The sequence below is a fragment of the Neophocaena asiaeorientalis genome, unplaced genomic scaffold (genome assembly GCF_003031525.2).
Source record: "Neophocaena asiaeorientalis asiaeorientalis breed wild unplaced genomic scaffold, Neophocaena_asiaeorientalis_V1.1 scaffold299, whole genome shotgun sequence".
Taxonomy (NCBI): Eukaryota; Metazoa; Chordata; class Mammalia; order Artiodactyla; family Phocoenidae; genus Neophocaena; species Neophocaena asiaeorientalis.
In genome coordinates, this window is record NW_020172626.1 from 2,196,637 (window position 1) to 2,224,339 (window position 27,703).

A 27,703-nucleotide genomic window follows, 5' to 3' on the forward strand; every position below is an offset into this window, starting at 1 on the left:
AACCCCCCAGGCTGAATAAAAAAAAAAAAAAAAAAAAAAAGAATCTGAGTCTTATCCGAAGCTTTCACTCTAATTCAGAGTTAAAAAAGTGAAAGATATTCAACATGAGTTTCACAAAGAAAATAATCTTCCTAGAAAAAAGTGTTTCCAAAATCCATTTTAGGGTTGACTGTTTGGAACTCGGGGCACTCTCTCCCATGAACAGTGTTATAAATGGTTATGAGGTGGCCTCAGACTAGCAACAAAGGCCTTTTTAATCCACATATTCTATTTGTACAGTACTAGCATACATTTACAGTTCTGTAAAAGCTAACCGCCGTGAGTAAAAACATTCCAATAAGAAAACTCAGAATCCCCATCAGGGGTGTCAGGAAGCTCCTACGCCCCAACCTGGCTGCAGTGGGACAGAGGTCATGACCGGCCTGCTCGCCCCTGGACCCTGAAAGGAGAATGCCGTGTCTCCTCCCCCCGCCACCCCGGCAGTGGGCAGGGGTTCCCGCAGGGCCAGAGGGGAGGCATGCTGGGGACAGGAGATGGTCTAGGAAAGATGATGGCGCAGGAAGTGGTGGTGAACGTTTGAGAGTGGCTGACGACCGGGTCGAGGACAGGAAGTTTTGAGCTTGAGGGGAGACAGCCACGGGTAAGAACAGTGGGTCCAGTGGGGCTAACCAGTGGACGACCAGTGGCCTGGGCCAGCCTGCTGCCTCTTTCAACTCCCTTCACTGGTCACCTCTGCCCAAAATGCCACTCCTCTGGCCGGCTACAAAACAGACACAGCCTTCTCTCTGTGTTCCTTAACTACAAACCCTCCAGATCGCTAAGGATTTCTGCCGCTAATAACAACAACAGCTAGAGTGTTAAATGGGCCCTCTTATGCCTTGACCAGTGCTGAGTCTTTTTTGGAGGCAAATGAGACAGACTTCATTCCAGGAACTGGGACCAGGCGGGAGTGGAGGAAAGAGGATGGCTGCTCTCTGGACCAGGGCAGGGATAAAAATGAGACTGAGGGGAGAAAAGGTTCCAACACTGGGCCACAGAACAGAGTAGAGGGCTCCCAAACTGTTGGAAGGCTCACAAAACAAACCCAGATTACGTAAATCAAGGCCTGCTTTTATTAACAAAACTTCAGCTATTCAAAAGACAAAACGGAGTTCTAAATAGTATTATAAAAAATAAACACTTAACTGTCTCAAAAAGGCAGTTAGTTTACTTCTTGTAAAATGTGTCTCAAGTGGAGTTAATGTTAACATGCTCTTTTCAACTGCTGATGTCAAAGCGGCAGTTTTGTAGTAAATTACAGTGGCCGAGATCATCTACAAGTAATTTACTGTCCAAGTTCTCCAATCACACCTGGAAACAGTTATGGCTGTCATGCCATGTATGTTAATAGTTAGGAAGCTGGGCCTGTGGATTAACCACATCTGAAAAGTTAAATTATCATTTCATATAACTCCAAAGGATCACAAATAACGCAATATGGTTACTCCCCAGGGGTAAAAAGGCAATGTGTGACATATGGGGATATAGGGATAAATAATCACTCCAAATCACAGACAGTTTTTTCAAAGAATTTATAAATGTGTCATGCACGCTTTATAAACTTTTCTCTGCTCAGAAGTTGTCTTCAAATTCAGAAATATGATTTTTCAGCCAGATAAAATTTCAAAGCATTTTTTAAGAAGGATACTTGGATTAACAGTACGTGCACCCAAACACTACCCTAATGTGTACTTTCTTCTCTCTACGAGGGCAGGCAGGGGGTACAGAAACCAGTCGACACAAAAACAATGAACAGCGGCCGTCTGATAGCAACTAAACCTTAACTTATAGAAATACATATAATGCTTGGACCCATCCCAAGTACCTTGTAAAATCCTATTAAATGATGAATTGCTCATAATTTAGATGTGTTTTAGCTGTAAACTTCTAAATTTAGCACAAGCATTAAACCCCTCTCTCAAAGAATCTATGATAAATGTCAACTTACTCTGCATAGTATTTTCTGCTACTGCTCTCCAAATCACAGATTTTTTTTTTTTTAATTAATATTCACCCACGGGAGCTCCCTGGTGGTCTAGTGGTTAGGATTCATTGCTTTCACTGCCGTGGCCCAGGTTCAATCCTTGATCAGGGAACTGAGATCCCACAAGCCACGAGGCGTGACCAAACTTTTCAAAAATAAATAAATAAAATTAATATTCACCCAGACTCAAAAGAGATCTTCTCCAATACCCTCAAAATGTTTTGAGTGAGTGAGGCCAAAAAAAAAAAAAATCCAGGTGATTTGCCTAAGGTCAAACAGTGCCAAAGGCTGGAGCAAAAAGTGACTTCAGGTTCACACAGCCAGCTAACAAATCCCACCCCACCCCTGCTACTCCTGTCCAAATACAAAGAACTGCAGTGCCTGCTGTCTTTTCATGAAATGACACTTCCTTCTAAGAGAGTTACCTTGGGCTTCCTTGGTGGCGCAGTGGTTGAGAGTCTGCCTGCCGATGCAGGGGACAAGGGTTCGTGCCCCGGCCCGGGAAGATCCCACATGCCGCGGAGCAGCTGGACCCGTGAGCCATGGCTGCTGAGCCTGCATGTCCGGAGCCATATGGGAAATGAGAATCCATGCTATTGTATATTCAAGAAATAATCAACTTATGTGTGTTCATCAACAGAACACACGTGGTTTCTTGTGACACTTTGAAATGCACAGATATCTACCGATGGATTCCTGACTGTAGGTGGAATCTTTACTGTAAACGTTTAATAATAAAATGTTTAATCAGGAGTAGAACATTTTCACATGCATCTCCTTCTCCAAAGCTGCAAAGATTCTGCTTTTCTGGCCCTCGCTCTGGCCACGCCACTGCACCTGCCATTCTGACCTGTTCAATGACTTTTTAATAACTGTTCACAGCCACTGGGCATAAATATCAAAGTGTTTGCTAAACAGTAATTACTTCTCCTTCTCCTAACATCCCTATTTACAGAGATAAAGAAACTGAGATTCAGATCGAGGCCTGTGTCTGCACTGAGGGCAGTATTTTTATGTTGCCAGAGCTTAAAATGCTGATTACTGTTGAAATGATTATCAATCTGAACATGAGCTGCCTGCCTTTCTCCTTTAAAAAGATAAACACTGTCATAAGAAATTGTTTTCTTTTGCAAAATAAGGAACTTTGCTTATCATATATATCTATACCCAAAAACCTCACTAGACGAGACACGCCAAGCAGGCAGCTGGCCCAGTGCCTAGATCATACTAAGAACTCAAAACATACCTAGAAAAGGACTGGCCTGGCGAGTCCATCTCTACACTCAAGCTGTTAGATTGAATAGAAACCTAACTTTTATAAATGGTAGCAGGTTAATGCTTAATATAATTCCTATGTACATCTGTTCACTGTATTACTGAATCTTTTATCATGATGGAATGTCATAAATTTAATTTGCTGACAGGCTGGTGGACAGTTTAATTATGATTTTTCAACTACAAAAGCATGATTTTAATCTTTACCAATACCACCCATGTAAAATATACTGGCAGATTCACATTAAATTTTATTCACATTAAAGAAAACCACTTAGACCAATTTAATCTCCCCTTTTTAATCATCTTCATTCTGCAGACTAAGGGACAAAGATAGTGGGATTTACTTCTTACATTTATAAATCCATACTGAATTCTCATGCATTAACTTCTATCTTAAAATTTAAAGTATCATCATGAGTTGTTGAAATCTTTTATTTAAAAGAAATAACCAAAAGAGGGGGTGAGGGCTAACCTAGCCCTGCTACCACATGAGAAATCAATCAACATCGCTATTGTGACGCCTCAGGACTCACTGCCAGCAGAGCTTCATTAGCTATAAAGACAGCACCTGTTAGAAAGAGCGCCGGGAATTCCCTGGTGGCCTAGTAGTTAGGATTCAGCACTTTCACTGCGGAGACCTGGGTCCGATCCTTGGTCAGGGAACCATCCTGCATGCTGTGCAGCCTGGCCAAAATACAAAATCTAAATAATTTAAAAAAAAAAAAAAAAAAAAAGCCAGCGCCAATCACCCCAGGAGCCTGACTTGTACACCTGCAGCTACATCTCTAGAAAGGCTAATTTTATGGAGCTTCTATACTGTTAACTCATTCTGGAGTAAACTTCTTAGGAAGAGAGTGTAAGAAGTTTCACTGAAGGAAACTATAAACAACAGTAGGACTTCCCTGGAGGCGCAGTGGTTAAGAATCCACCTGCCAATGCAGGGGACACGGGTTCGAGCCCTGGCCCAGGAAGATTCCACATGCCACGGAGCAACTAAGCCAGTGTGCCACAACTACTGAGCCTGCACTCTAGAGACCGTGAGCCACAATTACTGAAGCCCGTGCGCCTAGAGCCCGAGTGCCTAGAGCCCGTGCTCTGCAACAAGAGAAGCCACCACAATGAGAAGCCTGCGCACCGCAACGAAGATTAGCCCTCGCTCGCCACAACCAGAGAAAGCCTGAGCACAGCAACAAAGACCCAACGCAGCCAACAAATAAATAAAATTTAAACAAACAAAAAAACAACGGTAATCATTTAATTATTTTCAATCAGTATTTGCTGAGTGTCTGTGCTGATTGCTGAGGCAGTGAAAAAGAAAAAGCAGGGTCAGAAACAGTTCCTACCTACTGGGAGCTTATAATCTAGTAGGCGGTATTAAGCAAGTACCCAAATGGCTAAAATACAAAGTGAGATAAGTACCCTAGAAAGAACAAAGAAAAGCATTCTGCAGGTCACCAAACCCAGTCAAGAATGTCAAGATTATCCTTGACAAACTTCCTTTCAGCTGGCAGAGATGAGGGAAAGGGTATCCACGGAAGGGCAAACAGCTGGACAAAAACTCAAGTACGCAGAACAGAGATAAAACTCTCAGGCCGGATACAAGCGTGGTATGGGGAGTGAGGAGGAGACAAACCAAGGAAAGAACGTTTTGGCAGACTATTCTGGAAGACCTAGAAAGCTAAGGAGTTTGGACCTATTTGAGGAGGCTGGGGACCACCAAATAACCTGAAGCTAAAGAGTGGTCTGACCGCAGTGCGTTAGCAAGTTAAACCTATTTCAACGTGGAAGATGAACTGGACTCGGCCAAAAAGCCCAGGAGGTATTACAGTCGTCTGGTACGAAGCAAGGAGGGTCTGGGTGCAGGTGGTGACAGCAGGAATGACGGGCTCGTCATGTTATACACGCGGGGCGGGCAACACTGTGAAGGCAGAATGCACAGAGCTTGGAAGTAAGAGTCAAAACGACTGGGGTTTTGAGCCTGGATGAGTAGCAGTGCCAATTAATAGAAACCAGGAAATCTGGAGGAAGAACTGGTTTGGGTAGAGGGAAGTCAGGAGTTTCCCGTTGGTTGTGCTGCACTGAAGGTGTAAGCAAGACACCCGGGGAGAAATGCCAAGCGAGCAGTTAGAGCTTAGAAGAAAGGTCAGGTTCGGGTTATAAATTTGGGAGCCATCGAAAATAAAGGCAATGGCAAAAGGTTGGATAGGATGAGATCACTAATAAAAAGAGCATTCTGGTTTGGAAGAGAGGAAAGAATGTTTGAAAATTCCTACCTGTGGGGGATGGACGGAAAAGGGGAAGAAAAGCTAGCAATGGACACCCAAGTATTGGCCAGAGAGCGAAGGAATGAAGCCAAGCTCAGCTCAGTTCAACAGGAGTCAACGGGGCCTGTCACATGCGAGCACTAGCTGAGAGGTAAAGTGATGAACAGCGAAGTCCCTACTTTAAAAATGTGATGTCAAGAAAATCAAGCCAAAAAACAGTTGCAAAAAGAACTCAGGAGGACATAATTATAGCTACAGATACAGCAGAGACTTTTAATAATCACAGAAGAAAACGATGAGCAACTTTATGCCAACAGTTGAAAACAATGTAGAATGGATAATATTCTAGAAAAATATGCATTATCAAAATTGCCTCAAGAATAAATTAAGAGGGACTTCCCTGTTAGTCCAGTGCTTAAGACTCCACGCTCCCAATGCAGGGCGCCCGGGTTCAATCCCTGGTCAGGGAACTATTAGGTCCCGCACGCTGCAACAAAGATCCCACAAGTGGCAACTAAGACACGGTGCAGCCAAATAAATAAATACTTTTTTAAAAGAATAAATTAAGAAATAAATTACTTACAAAACAGAAATAGATTCACAGACCTAGGAAATGAACTTAGAGTTACCAAAGGGGGAAGTCAGGGGGAAGGTATAAATTAGGACTTTGGGATTAACAGACACACACTACTATGTATAAAATAGATAAGCAACAAGGACCTACTGTACAGCACAGGGAACTGTACTCAGTATCTTGTAATAACCAATAATGGAAAACAATCTGAAAAAGGATACACACACACACGTGTGTGTATAACTGAATCACTTTGCTGTACACCTGAAACTAACACAACATTGTAAATCAACTATACTTCAATTTTAAAAAAGGATAAATTAAAAGACTGTAATAACCATTAAAAATGAATTTTATGATCATATCACTAAATGCAAACTAGAAAAAGAAAAACTATTTGGCAGACGAGGGGCTGAGGGGGACTTCCGTAAGCTGATAAAGGCCATTCAGAGGCCCACCATCACTCTGGGTGGTCTCGTCAGGCCAACTCTACTTCCCAAGTTTTAACAGGAAAAGTGACTGCATGTGCAGTCAGGTCAGCATTCCATCAAATCCTGAGTTCCATCTGACACGAAGGAAGAGCTTCATGTCATTTTTCAAATGGAAAAAACAGATTCTAACTATCTCAAATTTTAATATTATTCTATTTTGCATACATATCCTGTGAATCTAATTTTCAAGAATTTTTCAATCTATACTCCATCTCGTAGTACTAATTTCCACAAGTTTACTCTCTACTGTATAAGAGAGCTCTTTATTATCCTAAAACTGACTCACAAAATTTCTAGAAGCACTCTTACCCCACCCTCAATTGTAGCATGATGGAATTTGAGGAATTTATCCAAGACCCCTATTTTAATAACCTCAATTACATCCTCCTCCTCAGTATTATGCTCTAAGGAACAAGTATTCGTAGTACACTGCTTTAAGTCCAGACACTTCATATTTTTAATTAACAGAACATCGAGCACTTATCTCAGGTATGTACAAAGCATGGTTTTGCACAATGGCCAGATAACACACTGTTCCCACACTCTTCCAAAGAATGCCTAGCATATCACGGATGTATTATTGATGTTCTTAGCACAATATTTAAAGAGAATCATCTACAACAGCTTATAGATAGTTATCCGGGTTAGAACTAAATTCAGGACTCCTCAGTTAATAAATGTAATTCATCTGATTTTCCCCTAAACAGACCACTGAAAACTATCACACACTCAGTTTACTCCATTTCTGCTCACTCATCTGCAATTAGGTTTTTTCCTGGAGTATTTCATCACCCTAAAAAGCTAAAATTTGACTGTACACACACCCCTTTACACCATTTATACAAATATGAAATGAGATTAGTCCTGGAACCATTAATTCCTTGGAAACCCATACAAAATTTGAAAAAAAAATTTCTTCCAGTGAAGTGACAGTTCACCACCAACACTTCCTGTTTCTAAGCCAAGGTAACTTCATGAATAAGCCATTTATTCACCGTCTTACAGGAACCCAAAAAGTTTTATTCCTTTTGGATTAGAACCTTGAAAGGTTTTATAAAGCTTACATAAATGAGCTTCACTGTTTCTCTCTCACCAACGTACTCTGATAATCCCCTAAAATAACACCAGTTTACCAATCAGGCAGGCTTTTCTTTCACAAAACCAGACTCAGTTAAGTTTTTGTTCCAAATGCCACAATATTAAAATATAGCAAGACTAGCTGACAGGTGCTTTTCTGTGACTCTTCTGCAAGCTTTCTTATAATGGGACATATATTGACAACCTATCTTTATATTAACATAATTTGTATAAAGGGTGACAGGTTGTACATTCAAGCCAACAACTCCAGAACTCTACCCATTCGTTTTCTCCAAACTACTGAGTGAACCACTTTAGTGATTGACTTTATCTGTTTGCTAATTAAGCCAAGGATATTCTATCCTTTCAACAGTTCTGTCTGCTTCTGATTTTAAACAAAAATTTAGATAAAGATTCCATTTAAACATATCCCTATTTTTTCATCCCTGAGTATATAATTTACACATGAACATCAACCAGTTCCAAGAAGTACTAAATGCATCTTTACCTGGGCTTTTTGACTTGAGAGGGTTTATCTGCATTCCGTTTTAATCATTACAAGTAACTCTTTGATCTGATTTTGGCCCACTACATTTCTTTTTTTTTTTTAACATCTTTATTGCAGTATAACTGCTTTACGATGGTGTGTTAGTTTCTGCTTTATAACAAAGTGAATCAGTTATACATATACATATGTTCCCATATCTCTTCCCTCTTGCATCTCCCTCCCTCCCACCCTCCCTATCCCACCCCTCTAGGTGGTCACAAAGCACTGAGCTGATCCCCCTGTGCTATGCGGCTGCTTCCCACTAGCTATTTTACATTTGGTAGTGTATATATGTCCATGCCACTCTCTCACTTCGTCCCAGCTTACCCTTCCTCCTCCCCGTGTTCTCAAGTCCATTCTCTACGTCTGCGTCTTTATTCCTGTCCTGCCCCTAGGTTCTTCAGAACTTTTTTTTTTTTTAGATTCCATATATATGTGTTAGCATACAGTATTTGTTTTTCTCTTTCTGACTTACTTCACTCTGTATGACAGACTCTAGGTCCATCCACCTCACTACAAATAACTCAATTTCGTTTCTTTTTATGGTGGCCCACTACATTTCTAATTTACATCTTGCACATTACGCTTTCTTAATTGGGCAGTGCTTGCTTTTTGTAAAAAAGAAAAAAAAAAAGAAAGAAAGCTATCTTCTATAATCAGGGCTCCTTCCAATTTTTCAGGTCATGAGAAGTTTCTACCCTTGCACGTGATCCAATTAATCTTATATTTCATTCTTTTTCAACATACTCAAAACAGATTTTTAAAATAAGCTCTAGTATGTTTTTATATCCTTTTAATTAACTTAATATTTATCAAGCATCTACTATAATCCAGGCAAAGTACTTGGAGTACCTGGTGTTTACAGTACAGTGATAACTCTCTTAATCATGAGGTTAGTACTATTCTTCTTCTTTTTAAATGAGGAAGGTGAAGCTCAGAGTGCAGAAAAAAATTACCCAATATCCCGAAGTTTATATGTGGCAAGAGTCAAAATTGGAACTCAGGTCTTTCTGACTCTAAGAATTAGGTTCTTCCCATCCTACACACTGATATAAAGCTAAATGACACACAGTCCCTATATCCAAGAAGGTCACAGGCAAGTAACAAAACAATCCCAACACAACACATAAGTCTTATAAGTTTTCCTAACATCATTTTGTAAATAGGCTGACCAGACCAAATCGCCACGTTTCCTTCCTACTCAATCTGGTCATCCTTTATAGAACACTTACAGCAGATAACACCCATTAAGGCTTATTTTGCTACTATGCCTAGTAGTGTTATAATAGATCATTCAAACCACCCTACACTTTAATATGTTCTCATATTTAATGATCCACTATTTTTAAGAGCTTCAAACTTCCCTAATTTGAAAATATGAGGTTGTTAGATCAAACTATTAATGCAAATTGAATTTTACTTTACAAATACTTTTTAACAAATTAACTACAGAAATCTAGCTTAAAGTTATCACAGTGACAGTCTATTACCATCAAAGAGAACATATTTAGAAAACCCAACCAACTTGGGTGTTGAACACACAGTCAGCTAAAGCAGCCCTTCCTGATTTAATGCCACGCTACTTACTGGCCACCCCCAACAGACTCCTATCTCTTTCTACTGCCCAACTTTTTGACAAATTTTAGAAAACTCATTAAAATTTTATGAGTCTCTTACTATAGGTAGAGTGTATAATAAACGAATTTGGAAAAAATCAATGCTCTGTCCTTAAGAGTGTCTAAACATTGGCAATAGCAGTTTGTTTGTGTTTTTCAACACTGATACTTAAATGCAAACCTAGCACTTAGGTTTTGGTGGCTAACACCGTTTTCTGCTAGAAGAAAGCAAAGTTCTTTGGAAAGTAGTGAATTCTATGCCTTGGGGCAAGGAAAACTCAGGTCTGAAATGTCTTACTGCCAGACAACGAGGATACCTTCAAGGATGGTAGGGATAGTGCTGAAAGGAAAGAGAAGCCAGTTTAAAGCAGGTCCTACTAGACAAGTTGTGATATCAATCGTGATGTCAGAACTTCAACAGCAATAAAAGTTATGACAATGAAGAGGATAATAATTATAATAATTTTATATAACTTTGTGGAAGCCATAACTTTTTAATGCTGAGTTAATATAAAATGTACAAAAATGAAGCTGAAATCCAAAATAAGAATAACTACCATTGGATGCTTAATTTATTTTACTGACTTTAATAAGGATTATTAAAATACTTGGATATTTGATTTCTTCTATGCATTTATCTCTCTATAAAAATATTATTTGTGTCTATCTGTACCAATAGCAATGGGTAAATACAGCAAACTATGAGTAAGCCAAAAGAATAGAAACTGTTCCAGAAAGGACTGATGGGTGTCAGTGGTCAATGCATTCTTCTCTTTAGAAATTTGGCTCTCTGTTCAGATCACACCTGCTAGGAGAAGAAACCGCTGGATAACTTGACAAATTACGATAAGATAATAATGAGGCATCTGTATGTTTCCTAATATACCAGATCAGTGTATAATAATGACATGGTGGAGGACTATGTAATGCCGGCCAAGCAAAGCAGAGGGTACCCTGATCTGGAGGAAAACGCATCATCAACCAGATGGACTCACATAAAAACCGTGGGCTTAACAGTGCTGCTGATGTGAAACATCAAGTCCAATTAAAAAAAGGGACCCAATGAGATATCCAGGGACTCGGGTTGAATCACTTTGTGAGAAGAAGTCAGGCTGTGCCCTGTCCAAAAACCAAGTGTTTGCCAACCAATTCCTCTAGACTCAGGAAACATGAAAATAAGCATTTCAATTACATTTAGAAGATCTATGAAGAAGTAAAGAAATAATGAAGACATATATTAAACTCATGGTGTTGCTAGTTCATAACAGGCTTAAATATAATATTCTTTTAAGCATTGTAATTGTTATTTTTGCATGTCTTATCTGTTTAAAGTATCTAAAATATTCAAAATAATCAGTCCCATTAAATTGCAATAAAAAATGTTTAAAAGGGTAAAAAAAAAAAAGGACCTAAACCATCCTTAAAACAGAGTTTAGATAAGCCAACTTTTTCTTTAAATTTTGTTTTTTAGTCTGGAAAATCTTTTTTTAGCGTAATGAATGGGAGAGAACTTAGAAATAAAAATGATGTTACACATTTCAAAAACTGTCTAGGTTTAGAGACGTCAGTGATTTGACCAAAGTCATAAATGTCCTTAATCTCAGAACTTGCACTAGCACTCAACTGCTGGTCTGTCAGTGGGATCTCTTTCCACTATGCTACACATTGTCCACATCTTACAAAAAATCACTACCAACAATAACAGCAGCTAACCTTGATATCTGCCTTGTCTAAAATTCTAAGGTAATTATGCTTTGACCTACACAATTGAAGTATATTTGATTATGCAACCTTGCACACTGTCCTCTAATTAATTCCTCTGTATACGTCTTAACTCGTCAGTAAGACCTTTAGATATGTCTTATAAACTAACCCTTATAAACTATTAAAATGGTAAATGTAATTTAACCATTGGACTACTTTAAAGTCAGTTTCATTTTTAATCTCCTTAATTGCACACAATGACTGCCAAGACCTTAGCTCTGGATTCCATCATGTTGCTGCAAACACTGAAAGAAAACCATTTCTCCTCTAAAAAAAGGAATCACTCTCTTTATTTGCACAATCTACCCTCTCCCAAGGGCATGACAAAGGTTTTGATTGTAATTTCAAACCCATTACAAAGCATCACAAATAATATGGAAACATATGTCATTTCCATCTTTTCTCAGACTGTAAGAGCACTGTTTTTATAAAAATGATTTAAATAGTTATTTTAAAATATCATCACCATATAATCATGCGATATTTCCAAACACCAAATCATAAATCTAATTGAATTTTATAACTATTTATTTTCATGTTTTGTCAATATGGCTTTAGTTTAAGTTATTCTCAAAGGATAGAAAGAACAAAATTCACTTTAAATTATAAATCAATTAGAAGCCTGTGCCTTCTCATATGGATTCTCCCAAAGGCAGTTCTTGTAGAAAATTCAGAGGTGACCTGTGTGCATTCTTCTCCTTTGTAGGCAGTAACAAACATACTCCTCAAAAGACATATGCTTTGTAAATATGCTGTTTTAGCACAGGACAGCTGTATTCTACTATACAGTCATCTGAAATGCATTCAAAAATGCGACATAAAAAAAAAAAGAAGAAAGAAAAAAAAAGTGACATAACCCTAGTATACCAGTTCAAGGACTTGGGACACTTTGCCTCCATCTTTGATGAAATTTAAAACAATATGTTTCTAAATTACAGTTATAAAATCACTTGACAATGGATCCACAAAAAAAATACTGCAATCTCTTAGATGAATAATATTAAGACTTTAAAATTAATAATAATTAAAACAAGCACCTACTTAATGCTAAAGGTCTCTATGAAAAATACATTTGCCTAACAGCAATCTTAGAAAATAACAGAACTAGCCAAAGCAATCTTGGGGGAACAGAACGGAGCTGGAGGAATCAGACTCCCTGACTTCAGACTATACTACAAAGCTACAGTAATCAAGACAATATGGTACTGTCACAAAAAACAGAAATATAGATCAATGGAACAGGATAAAAAGCCCAGAGATAAACCCACGGACCTATGGTCAACTAATCTATGACAAAGGAGGCAAGGATATACAATGGAGAAAAGACAGTCTCTTCAATAGGTGGTGCTGGGAAAACTGGGCAGCTATATGTAAAAGAATGAAATTAAAACACTCCCCAACATCATACACAAAAATAAACTCAAAATGGATTAAAGACCTAAATGTAAGACCGGACACTATAAAACTCTTAGAGGAAGACACAGGAAGAACACTCTTTGACATAAATCACAGCAAGATCTTTTTTGACCCACCTCCTAGAGTAATGGAAATAAAAACAAAAATAAACAAGTGGGACCTAATGAAACTTAAAAGCTTTTGCACAGCAAAGGAAACTACAAACAAGATGAAAAGACAACCCTCAGAATGGGAGAAAATATTTGCAATTGAAAAAAATGACAGGGGATTAATCTCCAAAATATATAAACAGCTCATGCAGCTCAATACTAAAAAACAAACAACCCAATCAAAAAATGGGCAGAAGACCTAAATAGACATTTCTCCAAACAAGACATACAGATGGCCAAGAGGCACATGAAAAGCTGGTCAACAGCACTAATTATTAGAGAAATGCAAATCAAAACTACAATGAGGTATCACCTCACACCAGTTAGAATGGGCATCATCAGAAAATCTACAAACAGTAAATGCTGGAGAGGGTGTGGAGAAAAGGGAACCCTCTTGCACTGTTGCTGGGAATGTAAATTGATACAGCCATTTTGGAGAACAGTATGGAGGTTCCTTAAAAAACTAAAAACAGAACTACCACATGACCCAACAATCCCACTACTGGGCATATACCCAGAGAAAACCATAATTCAAAAAGACACATGCACCCCAATGTTCCTTGCAGCACTATTTACAATAGCCAGGTCATGGAAGCAACCTAAATGCCTATCAACAGACGAATGGATAAAGAAGATGTGGTACATATATACAATGGAATATTACTCAGCCATAAAAAGGAATGGAATTGGGTCACTTGTAGAGACGTGGATAGACCTAGAGAATGTCATACAGAGTGAAGTAAGTCAGAAAAAGAAACACAAATATCGTATATTAACGCATATATGTGGAACCTAGAAAAATGGTACAGATGAACCGGTTTGCAAGGCAGAAACAGAGACACATGTAGAGAACACATGGACACCAAGGGGGCAAGTGGGTGGTGGTCGTGGTGGGATGAACTGGGAGAGTGGGATTGACATGAATACACTAACAGGTATAAAATAGATAACTAATGAGAACCTACTGTATTAAAAAAATAATAATAAATTCAAAAAAAAATAACAACTTAAAAAAAAAAAAAAAAAGATAAACCCACGGACCTATGGTCAACTAATCTATGACAAAGGAGGCAAGGATATACAATGGAGAAAAGACAGTCTCTTCAATAGGTGGTGCTGGGAAAACTGGGCAGCTATATGTAAAAGAATGAAATTAAAACACTCCCCAACATCATACACAAAAATAAACTCAAAATGGATTAAAGACCTAAATGTAAGACCGGACACTATAAAACTCTTAGAGGAAGACACAGGAAGAACACTCTTTGACATAAATCACAGCAAGATCTTTTTTGACCCACCTCCTAGAGTAATGGAAATAAAAACAAAAATAAACAAGTGGGACCTAATGAAACTTAAAAGCTTTTGCACAGCAAAGGAAACTACAAACAAGATGAAAAGACAACCCTCAGAATGGGAGAAAATATTTGCAATTGAAAAAAATGACAGGGGATTAATCTCCAAAATATATAAACAGCTCATGCAGCTCAATACTAAAAAACAAACAACCCAATCAAAAAATGGGCAGAAGACCTAAATAGACATTTCTCCAAACAAGACATACAGATGGCCAAGAGGCACATGAAAAGCTGGTCAACAGCACTAATTATTAGAGAAATGCAAATCAAAACTACAATGAGGTATCACCTCACACCAGTTAGAATGGGCATCATCAGAAAATCTACAAACAGTAAATGCTGGAGAGGGTGTGGAGAAAAGGGAACCCTCTTGCACTGTTGCTGGGAATGTAAATTGATACAGCCATTTTGGAGAACAGTATGGAGGTTCCTTAAAAAACTAAAAACAGAACTACCACATGACCCAACAATCCCACTACTGGGCATATACCCAGAGAAAACCATAATTCAAAAAGACACATGCACCCCAATGTTCCTTGCAGCACTATTTACAATAGCCAGGTCATGGAAGCAACCTAAATGCCTATCAACAGACGAATGGATAAAGAAGATGTGGTACATATATACAATGGAATATTACTCAGCCATAAAAAGGAATGGAATTGGGTCACTTGTAGAGACGTGGATAGACCTAGAGAATGTCATACAGAGTGAAGTAAGTCAGAAAAAGAAACACAAATATCGTATATTAACGCATATATGTGGAACCTAGAAAAATGGTACAGATGAACCGGTTTGCAAGGCAGAAACAGAGACACATGTAGAGAACACATGGACACCAAGGGGGCAAGTGGGTGGTGGTCGTGGTGGGATGAACTGGGAGAGTGGGATTGACATGAATACACTAACAGGTATAAAATAGATAACTAATGAGAACCTACTGTATTAAAAAAATAATAATAAATTCAAAAAAAAATAACAACTTAAAAAAAAAAAAAAAAACAGAACTTTACTTACACAAGAGTAAAAAAAGACGTTTGTCCTTCATGTAGCACAGATTTTGGAAAAGAATGTGATGGCTTATTATACTCAGAGATTTGAACAGTTCCAATATAATAAATTTATTTATGGGAAAAATTAGGCCGATCAAAGCCTACTGTAATTAAAGGTGTTTTGGCACAGATGTTGGTCCTCAAATGTTTGCTTTGTCAGCTGTCTAAATCCACACTGACATAACAGTAATTAGCACACTGTCTATAATGTTTTAAATGCAAATTCAACAAAATTAAGCTATTATATATTGGGAAATGAATACTGATCAAGCTATCAAATGTACTTCTCTATTACTATAAAATGTCAACCATATGTGTGGCACGTGTCCAGATCAGCCACGCTCAGTATGAAGAACATGCAAGAATATTCAAAACCAGAAGAGAGACTGTGCTGATCTAAGCTAATAAAAACACACAAACATCCACCTAAAGGGGAACAGATTGTGATGCTTAAACAAAGGAATCAAAGATAGAGTCTTCAAGCCTGCCTGTCTCACAAACACTTTCTAAGACAGATACTCGTCCTTTTTTTTTTTTTGAAAATTTTTATTCGAGTCTAATTGATTTACAATGTTGTGTTAGTTTCAGGTGCACAGCAAAGTGAATCAGTTATACATATACATATATCCACTCTTTTTTAGATTCTTTTCCCATATAGGTCATTACAGAATACTGAGTAGAGTTCCCTCAGATATCTGTCCTTTGTTTATTTGTTTTGACATTTATTGAGCCTCTGCTTTGTGTCAGACACTATTTTAGGCACTGGGGACAGATGAATGGATAAAATGAAGAAGGAGCCAACTACCCTCTTGAAACTTTCATTCGATGAAAGGTGCAAACAGGTTTTCTGTCACATACTAACTCTGAAATCCTGCCTGAAGCAGGAAGCTGAGAAGGCTTCTAAGGCCATGTCCAAAATTCAACAGAAAAGTTAGGAGCCAAGGCAGCAGCAATACGTCGTATGGACACAAGGAACAGTGAAAGACGAAGGGAACTTAAAGTTGCTGTCCCCATCCTAAAGAATTTTTTTTTCATCCTTCTGTCCTACATATACAGCACAAAAACATTAATCTAATAGTATGAAGTTTCTCAAACTGAGCTGACCTCTTTTGTGATTCTGACTGCGACTGAGTGGTTATCTCCACTTCAGCAGAAGCAGAGGAATACCGTATTTAAAGGAAACTATTTCTACACAGGAGCTGAATGTTTTCATGCTTCTCTGACTGAACATATAATTACAAGAATAATTTTTACCTGCCTTCTTAGAATTTACAGAGACAAAGGGAGAGAATGATTTCATGGCCTTTGTCTCTCTTTAAAAGTTGATCTCTTATTTCCTCTCAATAAATGTTCCCGTAGCGAGCACAAACAAAAACTTTAAACTAACCATTCTTACAGCAGCAAGGAGCAGTAACACAGCCCCAACAGCTGTCCTCCTAAGAAACTGTGAATTACAAAATATTCTGTTATAGAAACTATGGTTCCAATGCTTTAAAATGTGAAAAGGGGAAGAACAAAGGCTAGAAAGTTTCATACACTACATATTTCAATACTGAAAGCATGTTTAATAATTATAAGTAAATAACTTTGTTCCCAAAAGCAAGTAAGTCACACATTCCTGCTGATTAACCCTTTAAAGCCAAAGTCCCTGAAAACAAACTGATTTCCCTGTTAGTCAACTATTACACAAATTGATGTAAAACCAACAGCACAGGAGTAATAATTTCTCCTTACATTTCTATAATGCTTTGCCAGTTTTTGAGGTATTTTCACATTCATTACTTTAAATGAAGTAATGATGGCATGACTAAAATGGCTAGTTGTTTTCACAAAACAGGGAACATCATTAAATCTGGATCAGAGTCTTCTTTTCTTTGCCCTCTCCCTACATTTTGCTGTCTCATATGTTTTCTTTTAGAGTTATTATATATGGTGTTTCCCCTAATAGAACTCTTTTTTTCCCCTACCACCCAAAAGTGAAAGTAGTTTAATAAATTCTTGCTCAATGAGTTCCTGGTGCTTGGACTATACTTCTTCCACGTTATTTTGGCTATCAAATTCTATCATTCAAAATTTATTTTAAATATCCCTTCTGCCAGGGTCCAAGATCAATGTACAAAAAACAACTGTTTCTATATACCAGCAATGAACAATCTGAAAAGAAAATTACGAAAACAATTCCATTGCATCTAAATAATAATAATCTAAAATAATAAGCATCTAAAATAATCTAAAATAAATAAGCATCTAAAGTAAAATACCTAGGGATAAATTTAACCAACCAGGTGAAATATTTGTACAATGAAAACTACAAAACACTCCTTAAAGAAATTATAGAATTAAATAAATGGAAAGACATCCTATGTTCATGGATTGGAAGCTTAATATTATTAAAATGGCAATATTAACCCAAAGTGGTCCAATGATTTCATGCAATTCCTATCAAAATTCCAATAGGTTTTTCTGATACTGGAGAACCAATCCTCAACTTACATGAAATCCCAAGGGTCTCCAAACAGCCAAAACAATATTGAAAAAGAAGAACAAAAGCTGAAAAGCTCACACTTCCCAACTTCAAAAGAAAGAACAGTCTATTCAACAAATAGTGCTGGGACAGTAGGCAATAGGATATCCACATACAAAACAATGAAGCTGAACACCTACTTCACACCATATACAAAGATTAACTAAAACGAATCAACAACCTAAATATAAGAACTAAAACCATAAAACTCTAGAAGAAAGCACAGTAGTAAATCTTTGTGGCCTCAGATTTGGCACCAAAAATAAAAGCAAAAATAGATAAACTGGACTTCATCAAAATTTTAAATGTTTGTTCATCAAAGGATATTATCAAGAAAATGAAAAGACAACCTACAGAATTGGAGAAAAATATCTGCAAATTGTATATTTGATAAGGACTTAGTATCTAGAATATATAAAGAACCATTACAATTCAACAACAAAAAGACAAACAATCCAATTAAAAAATGAGCAAAGGACCTGAACAGACATTTCTTCCCAGAAGCTATAGAGAAGGCCAACAAGCACATGAAAAGATGCTCACTACCACTGGTCATTAGGGAAATTCAAATCAAAACCATTATGAGGTATCACTTCACACCCACTAATATGGCTATAATCATGAAAACAGATACGCATATTGGTAAGGTTGTAGAGAAATAGGAAACCCCATACATTGCTAGTGGGAACGTAAAACGGTGCAGCCACTGTGAAAAACAGCGGGCAGTTCCTCAAAAAGTTAAACACAGAATTACCACAGGACCTATCAATCCCACTCCTAGGTACTTATCCCAAAGAAGTGAAAACAGGTACTCAAACAAATACATGCACACACATATGTTCATAGCAGCACTATTCAAAATAGACAAAAGGTGAAAATAGCCCAATTGTCTATAGATGGAAGAATGGGTAAGCAAACTGTGGTGTATTCATACGATGGAATATTATTAAGCTATGAAAAGTAAACTACTGATACATGCTACAACATGGAAGAAGCTTGAAAATACTGTGCTAAGTAAAAGAAACCAGACATAAAAGGTCACATGTTGTCTGATTCCTTTTACATTGAAATGTCCAGACTAGGTAAATTCACAGAGACAGAACACTGACTGGTGTTTGCAGGGGCTCTAGGGACAGGGAAATGGGGAGCAGCTGTTTAATGGACAAAGGGTTTCCTTTTGGGCTAATGAAATGTTTGGGAACTAGACAGAGGTAATCTAGTTCCTCTATCAACACTGTGCTTGGGGCTTCCCTGGTGGTCCAGTGGTTAAGAATCCGCCTTCCAATGCAGGGGACGTGGATTCAATACCTGCTCAGGGAAAGATCCCACATGCCACTGGGCAACTAAACCCGAGCACCGCATCTACGGAGCCCACGTGCTCTGGAGCCCACGCACCACAACTAGAGAGAAGCCCACGCACCACAACTAGAGAGAAGCCCACACAATGCAATGAGGAGCCCACATGCCACAACGAAAGATCCCATGTGCCACAACTAAGACCCGACACAGCCATAAATAAATAAATATTTAAAAAAAAGAAAAAACCCAAAACATTGTGCTTATCATTCTGAGTTTTATTTGCATTTCAAATACATACACCCGCCCTAAAACTTTATTTTGTGTGTGGATCATTTTATCTTGCCTAATTCTACAGTCCTCTTCTCTCCCCATTCCATCATTGTTATGCCTCTTTCTCTTCCTAGACTAACCTTTATTTTGCTTGAATAAACTTTCCTATAATCTTTTAGGAAAGAGAAGTGGACACAAAAACTTTAAGACACATAGGTCGAAGTTATCCCTACTCTGAATTAACTATAACAAACACAGTTAAATTATTTTTTATTTGGAGTGTATCAGCATTCTACACAACATAAACAAATCTACTTGATGTAATTAAGCAAATTTTAGTACATTTTAAATGTCTCTAAAGTCAAATCAGTGTCAATGGGTAAATTACAGAGCCTAAAGTAAAACGGTAATGATAGACAGGGAAATAAGGAGTTTTGAGTTGTCACTTTTACCCACGTGTTTAGCTTTTAGACAAGTTATTAGCTGAGAATCTAGCAACGCACGTTTCTTCTAGCACATTTTAATGAAAATTCACTATTTATGCCTTCAAGTTATTAAAGTCAAGACAAAACAACACATAAATTAAATGCTGCCCTACAAGTCTTAACTGAATTTAATTAGCAGTACAAACAGACCCCTTATATTTAAAACGTAGTTAATTACAGTACATGAGACTTCAAGAGAGGTCATTGGAAGATTTTATGTTCATGGTTATTTCATCCCACCAAAAGGTTTTCTCGTAACACACCTGTTTAAAAGCCACAGTTAATACAAAACCATTTATTTCCACATAATCAGAGGATTGAAATATCTCTATTATTAAAAATGTTATTTTAAAAATACTGATTCTAGTATGGCCTTTGGCCAAACACATCGCTTACATAACAAAAACTTTTCAAAGGCCAAATTTTAAAAAAACTTTAAAAGATGAAATTCAAATTCTATGCCCAAAGTCAAAGGCCAAAGCCACCCTTGCTGATAACTCTGCATTGTTAAATAAAAGTATGCTGATCCCCATCTCTTATCAGTTTTTAACAATAGCTTCTTCATAACAAAACTATGTCTCTACAGAGCTTGCATTTGCAATGAAAACTTTAACTCTAGGAAAAATGAATGGGGAAAATTAAATTATGTTTGTGAAATTCTAATTCATTTTAGATGTGTGTATATAAATTCTAGCTCTTTAATGAGGAAAAATGAGGACCTTTTGACATATATTATCACCTATCATTGATGCAAAAAGAACAGAAAATGCTGTTATCTTTAGCTTTCCCTAAAAATCTATTTTTACAGAACTTAGAACTAACCTATTCCATTAATAGAGAAATCCAGAATAATCCAATTATATGTAAATACATTTCTAAATGTCTACCATTTGCGAATGGAAGGCCAATACTTACAAGAAGTTCAATCATTTAGATAAATGGACTACACATTTTAACTCTATAGAGCGGCAGTGTAACAGTGAAGTAGGGGTTAACTGTAATCAGAAACCAAGCCCTCCTTAGGAAGGATCAAGAGGAAATGGTAACTTTTGGAAAATCCCAAACATTTTAAACACAGGAACATATCCAGTTTTGACAAGCTATATGACCATGGTATAAATGCTTCCATCTTCAGTAGCTGTTAAAACAAGCAGTCCTTTCCAGCTTTGACAGAGAACAGAATTCATTTCCCCTATACAGCTGCATTGTTTCAAAATCTGTTAAACATAAGTGTGACAGGATTGACTTTTTGGAGCACTGATATTTACTGTGTTGTCCTAAAGGACCTAGGACCTAGTTTAAAAATAAATAAGGAAAGAGTGTGTGTGTGTGTGTGTGTGTGTGTGTGTGTGTGTTGGGAGAGATGAAGGGATGAAGGGCAAAGTTAAAGAAAAGAAGGAAAACAACAGGATAATCAAAACCACACGTGGACATTAATGCACACAGGCATATTTAGATACTCTTTTTAAAAAGCTTTTTTTTTGGTATAGTATTAAAATCAATGCTCAGAACAATATATCAAAGAACAATTGATAAATGAAAAGATAAATCACATCCTGGGAGAAAATATTTACAAATCAACACATCTGATAAAAGACTTCTGACCAGAATATGTAAAGAACTCTTGAAACTCAAAAAAAAAAAAAAAAAGAAAAAGAAAAGGAAAGAAAACAAACCAATTTTTTTTAATAAGCAAAAGATTTCAACAGGCTCTTCACCAAAGAATATATACACAGTAAATAAGCTCACCAAAGCACGCTCACCATCATTAGTCATCAGGAAAATGCAAACTCAAACCACAACTTAACAGACTACTACAGACCTGTTAGAAGTGTTGGAAGAAGAAAAAAACTGACAATAATACCAAGTGCTGCTGAGGGTACAGAGCAACCAGACCTCTCATACGGTACACTGCTGGTGGGAATGCAAAACGGTACAGCCACTTTGGAAAACCATAAAGTTTAACAAGCTAAGTTTACAAATAAACAAGTTTAAATTTACCTCACAACCTGGCAAGCTCACTCCTGGATATTTATCAGTGTGAAATGAAAATTTATGTTCATATAATCTGTAGGCAAAAGTTTACAGCAGCTTTATTCATAACTGCCAGAACCTGGCAACAACCCATATGTCCTTTAACTGGTAAGTGGACAAATTGTGGTACAACCATACTATGGAATATTATCGGCAATAAAAAGGCATAAACTGATATGCACAACAGCCAGACCCACAAGGCTGTGTGACTGCATAGAATATGACATTCTAGAAAAGGCGAAAACTACAGAAATAGATCAGTGCTTGTGAGGGGCTAAGGGTGATGGCTGAAGTTGACTAAAAAGAAGCACAGTAAAATTGGGGAGTAGTAGAATTGTTCTATATATAGTAGTTATGTGACTATATATTTGTATGTATTTGTCAACACACACACAATTGTACTTTTTTTTTTTTTTTTTTTGCAGTACGTGGGCCTCTCACTGTTGTGGCCCTTCCCGTTGCAGAGCACAGGCTCCGGGCGCACAGGCTCAGCGGCCATGGCTCACGGGCCCAGCCGCTCCGCAGCATGTGGGATCTTCCCGGACCGGGGCACGAACCCGTGTCCCCTGCATCGGCAGGCGGACTCTCAACCACTGCGCCACCAGGGAAACCCTACAATTGTACATTTTTTAAATGGACTGTAGTGCGTGTTAATTTATAAATTTTAAAAATGCTCAATATAGGGTCAAGAAGATGTTGGCCATCATCAGGAGTGTACTGGAAAAAAAAATACACTCTTTATCTTATTATAAAACTTTTTTCCATCACTTGAATACTATATGCAGTGTACTGTTGGGTCCAGCAATGGAAAAACATAAATAGAGAAGACTCAAAGATTGGTACAAAAATCATAAAGGGAAAGGGCGTTGATATATGGGACTCATTACAGATGGAAAGACAGGGACTGAAAGCAGATGTAACTCAAGTCTCTATTACCAGGAAAAATATGGATGGAGAGAACATTATTTCAGTTGCCAATCCCAGAACACTGGGGGAAAGACATCATTTAAAGCTTTTGAGTTTTACATTTAAGACTGAGAGCAAACTTAAAAACTCATTCATCAAATACAGTATACGGAGTGGGGAGGGGAGGGGAGAGAAGAAAGAGTATAAGGAAAACACATAAAATACTTGGGGAAAACGTCTATCAACCTTTAATTTGAAGGTAACAGCAATTCTGACTTTTTAAGGAAAATTACAATTTTTTGGAGCAAAAATGTGGCGAACTGGAAACACCAAAAAATAGAGTCAAGGGACCTTGGAGAACTAAAGCAGATGATATATACTTAAATCCATAAATGCTGAAGTGTAAAAATGCTAATAATAGTTGTTATCATACTCTGAGCTATAAACAATGAGCATGTGAATTTTCAAGCCCGTATGCTAATCCCCCAGATGATTACTGTCACGGGACCATAAATCAAAGAGCTAAGCCCTGAAATCCAATTTGTCCAACACCACAGTCTAAGCTCTTTTGACCACTCTATTATTCCATTTCCCCACAATACTTAAAGAACAATTTTACACTAATAGACATAAGGAGCAAAACAATATTCAGCAACTATCAGAAGGTTCTACAAAGTGAATGGAGTTTTGTTTTGGAGTCTGTGCACATCAGCATAGGAATTCTGTGGTAGGGATGACGTTTTCTGTTTGTATGCTCTGATGTAGTCACAAGTGTTGGATGCACATCTAGGAGGGTTTCAGTACAATGGCTGAAGGACGTGGTTCTTCACCAATACCTTGTGCTGGTCTAATACTTTCTAGTTTTTTCCCATTTTAACATATCTCATTTGAGGCAAACAATTATCCAATAGGGATAGATAAAATTGACACAGAAAAACATGTTCACTTCCATCAAATGAACGCTTATGGAACATCAACTTATATCATAGATGACTTCATTAAAACAGATACAACACTGAAGGAATAAGCCCAAGGAATGAAGTCCTGTTCTGGTTGAAAACAAGGAATCTCTACATAGAGTCGATCCTATTTTTTCCTTACTCTGAACATCTGTATAGCTTCTAAATCATCTAATTCAGGACCAGATTATATAGCATACTATTCTTTTTCAGCACAGAGCGTATTCTTTCACAGGAAACCACCTCATCTTATGGACTTCTGGAATGCTAACAATTGAATCCCATATCTTCCCATGCTGCCCATTTTCAGTTCCAGACAAAAATTTGTTTTAAATTTTATTGACATACAGTTGATTTACAATGTTGTGTTAGTTTCTGCTGTACAGCAAGGTTATTCAGTTATACATGTATATTCTTTCTCATATTATTTTCCATTATGGTCAGACATAAATGTTTTTAAAACGCCTTTCAAGCGTTTCACACTACAGATACCAATGTTACTTCTGCCTACAGAAACCACTGTTGGTGGCAGAAGAACAGGACAGTTCTCTAAATTTTCTTTCGAAACAGAAAGGAAGAAAAGCAAAGATGAAAATTAGTAAGTAAAGATGACAATAAAAGAAGATAAATAAAGACACAGAAAGATATTAATTACCCAACAAAATCATTAGGTGAAAGGCCCCTTAACCATCACCATTCGTTTCAGTGAAAGATGGAGGCGAGGCACAGCTGGGGGGAGGAATGAAATGAGCAAATACTGAACTGAATTATGCAAGTCTGCACCTGGGGGGTATGGGGTCGGGGAGATCTTCAAACAGCAGCTACCCAAGCCGGAGCCAAGGGCCTCCCTACCAGCGCCAGAACTCTCCACGCTGCCTCCCCTCAAAAGCCGCAAGATCCATTCCGGGTCTCCACGCTGAATCTGTGCAGATTCCAAAGACCCCATGAAAGCCCTCATACCACCAGTGCTCTTGTGACCACATTCGAAGGAAAGAAGTAGTATTTGAAAAGTGAGGTACGTGGATCAGAGAGGACAGAGGTTGGTGAACGTATGCTGTTCTAAAGCAGTGAAAAGGGAGGGGGAAAGATTTAGGGTACGGGTTCACAGAGCTTGTACAACAGGAGCTGCATAACATCTAACACAAACTGTGAATCTAAGAAATAACAATATTAAGCATATTAAGTGTTTCCATGTGAACTGCCTCTAATATGGGCTTAGTCACAACTGACTATTCAGAAAGGGCTCAAGACTAAAATGTTTAGTCCAATACTCAAGGGCTTTGGTGAGGAAAAAAAACTGTATTTTAATTCTCTATTACGAGGCTTTTTTCCTAAGCAGTCGATTCAGACTTATATTCCACTTACCTGCACGAGTACATGTACGTAAATAAGATTCAGAAAACAAGAAAAACCACTCTACAAAATTAAGCATCCATCGTTTTCTGGTTTTTTTTTTTTTTTTTAATAATTAATTAATTAATTAGTTTGTTTGTTTGGCTGTGTTGGGTCTCCGTTGCTCTGCTCGGGCTTTCTCTAGTTGCGACGAGCGGGGGCTACTCTGCATTGCGGTGCGCGGGCTTCTCGTTGCGGTGACTTCTGTTGTTGCAGAGCCCGGGCTCTAGGCACGTAGGCTTCAGTAGTTGCGGCTCGTGGGCTCTAGAGCGCAGGCTCAGTAGCTGTGGCACGCGGGCTTAGCTGCTCCTCGGCATTTGGGATCTTCGTGTCCCCTGAGTTGGCAGGCGGATTCTTAACCACTGCACCACCAGGGAAGTCCCAGCCATTGGTTTTTTTCAAAAAGTTACTTGGAAGCTTGAGGTACTTACTGAATGCTTGCTGTTCTTTCCTAGAATTCTGATTCTAGCAAAGATGAGATCCCGGGAAAACTCCAGCAGCTACAATCCACACACTTGAGCAGAATACAAGTTAAAACTCTGACCTTGAACTCTTAGAACAGAGACACCCTTTACCCCTAAATGTGATAAAGGTTCAAAAAGGCAAAACAGAGGTGCAGAATATTAGTGGTCAGTATACTCCAAATCTGTACACAACCACCTGTAACTGATATGGCAAAGCAGAAACCTATAGTTCTCCTACAGAAAAAGAAAAGCAACCCAATCATGGCTGATTGTGTATACGACCTTCAAAACACCATACCAACCACGGGTGACGAGGGAAGATTCTTTCTTAGAAATAAATGCAAGTTACTAGTAGCCCAGATTTTTCCCTTCAACCATTGCTATTCCTTTAATACAATCTCCTAAACCCATTCTCGTTTCCTTCTTCTATAACGTTGACCTTGTTTCAGCTTCTGTGTTTCATTATAAGACACTGAATACTGTTTTGAAATGAAATAAATTCAAAATAACAGCATTTGTGAAATTAACATGAAAACTTTTGTACCGATTTCTGAAGCTCTGTGGGAATAATGGTATTAAGTGCTACTATTTTTTCCTTTTTTTCCTCAGGAAGTGGACTGCATTTTCAGATACAGCAAAAAGACTACCAACAGAGTAATAGTCACACCAATAACATATATAAGTAGGACTGCTGGGAGTATAACATAGATTTTGGAGTTACTGCACAGAAGGACCAATAATCACAGGACTCCAGTTTTTAGTAAAAACCGGTTCACAGGTACAAACAGTTTCAATTTAAATGTCTGATAATCAGTTTCCATGTATTAAGTAGTACCATTCAAAGTGTTTGAAAATCCTCTGTAAAATAATCACATATCTAACATGTTAAGGATTTTTTAAAAGCTATTTTTAAAAAGGAACTAAAGTGAAAACCATCATACAGACCCTGCTGAAATAAAAGTAACAGAGGTGACAATAAAACATACCCAAGCCATACCATGATTTCAAGAAGATACTATTCCCCAAAAATTAGCATGTATAAGACTGTATTCTCAACTATAAATGACACTTGATCAACATTTCTAGCTCTAAAAATCTGACTTTATGAATTCTGTGTTTTTTGTGGTTTTATTACGTGCAAAATACTGTTAAACAGAAGTAGATGCTATAGAAATGAACTCAGTATAGATTCAGAAGTAGAAGACACAGGCCTCTGCTCCCAGGAAGTAATAAGACAAATAATAAAAGAGCTTACTAATGTTCTAAGACAATGCAAGGTACGCAGCTTATATACCAAGTGGGAGGTGTAGAGAACAACAGCAACGATTTTATCAAAATATAAAATAAAAGCGTGCTGGCCTGTTCTACAAAGCTAAATGAGGCTTAATCTCCTAAGCTGTAAAGCACAAATAGGATTTGGACAGGCAGAAAGACTGCCAGAAGCAAGGATCAGTCAATACTGACTAAAGAAGTTTGGCTGAAGTACAAGGCTTGCGTGCATGGCAACGGGGCTATAAAATACGCTGGACCAGGACTTCAACCTGGCCCAGTGGCAATTATAAGACGTTGAAAACTTAAGGGAGGAATGAGAGGTAGAGTTTTAGAAAGCATCATCACCAAGGGATTTGAGGAGTAGATCAAAACCAAAAAAGTTAAATGGTACATCATCAAATAAGGTAGAGAAATACAGCCATTATTTAGGTTTTCAAGTCAAACAAAATCGACTACTGAGGCTAAAGCAACTGATTATCTGTATCAATG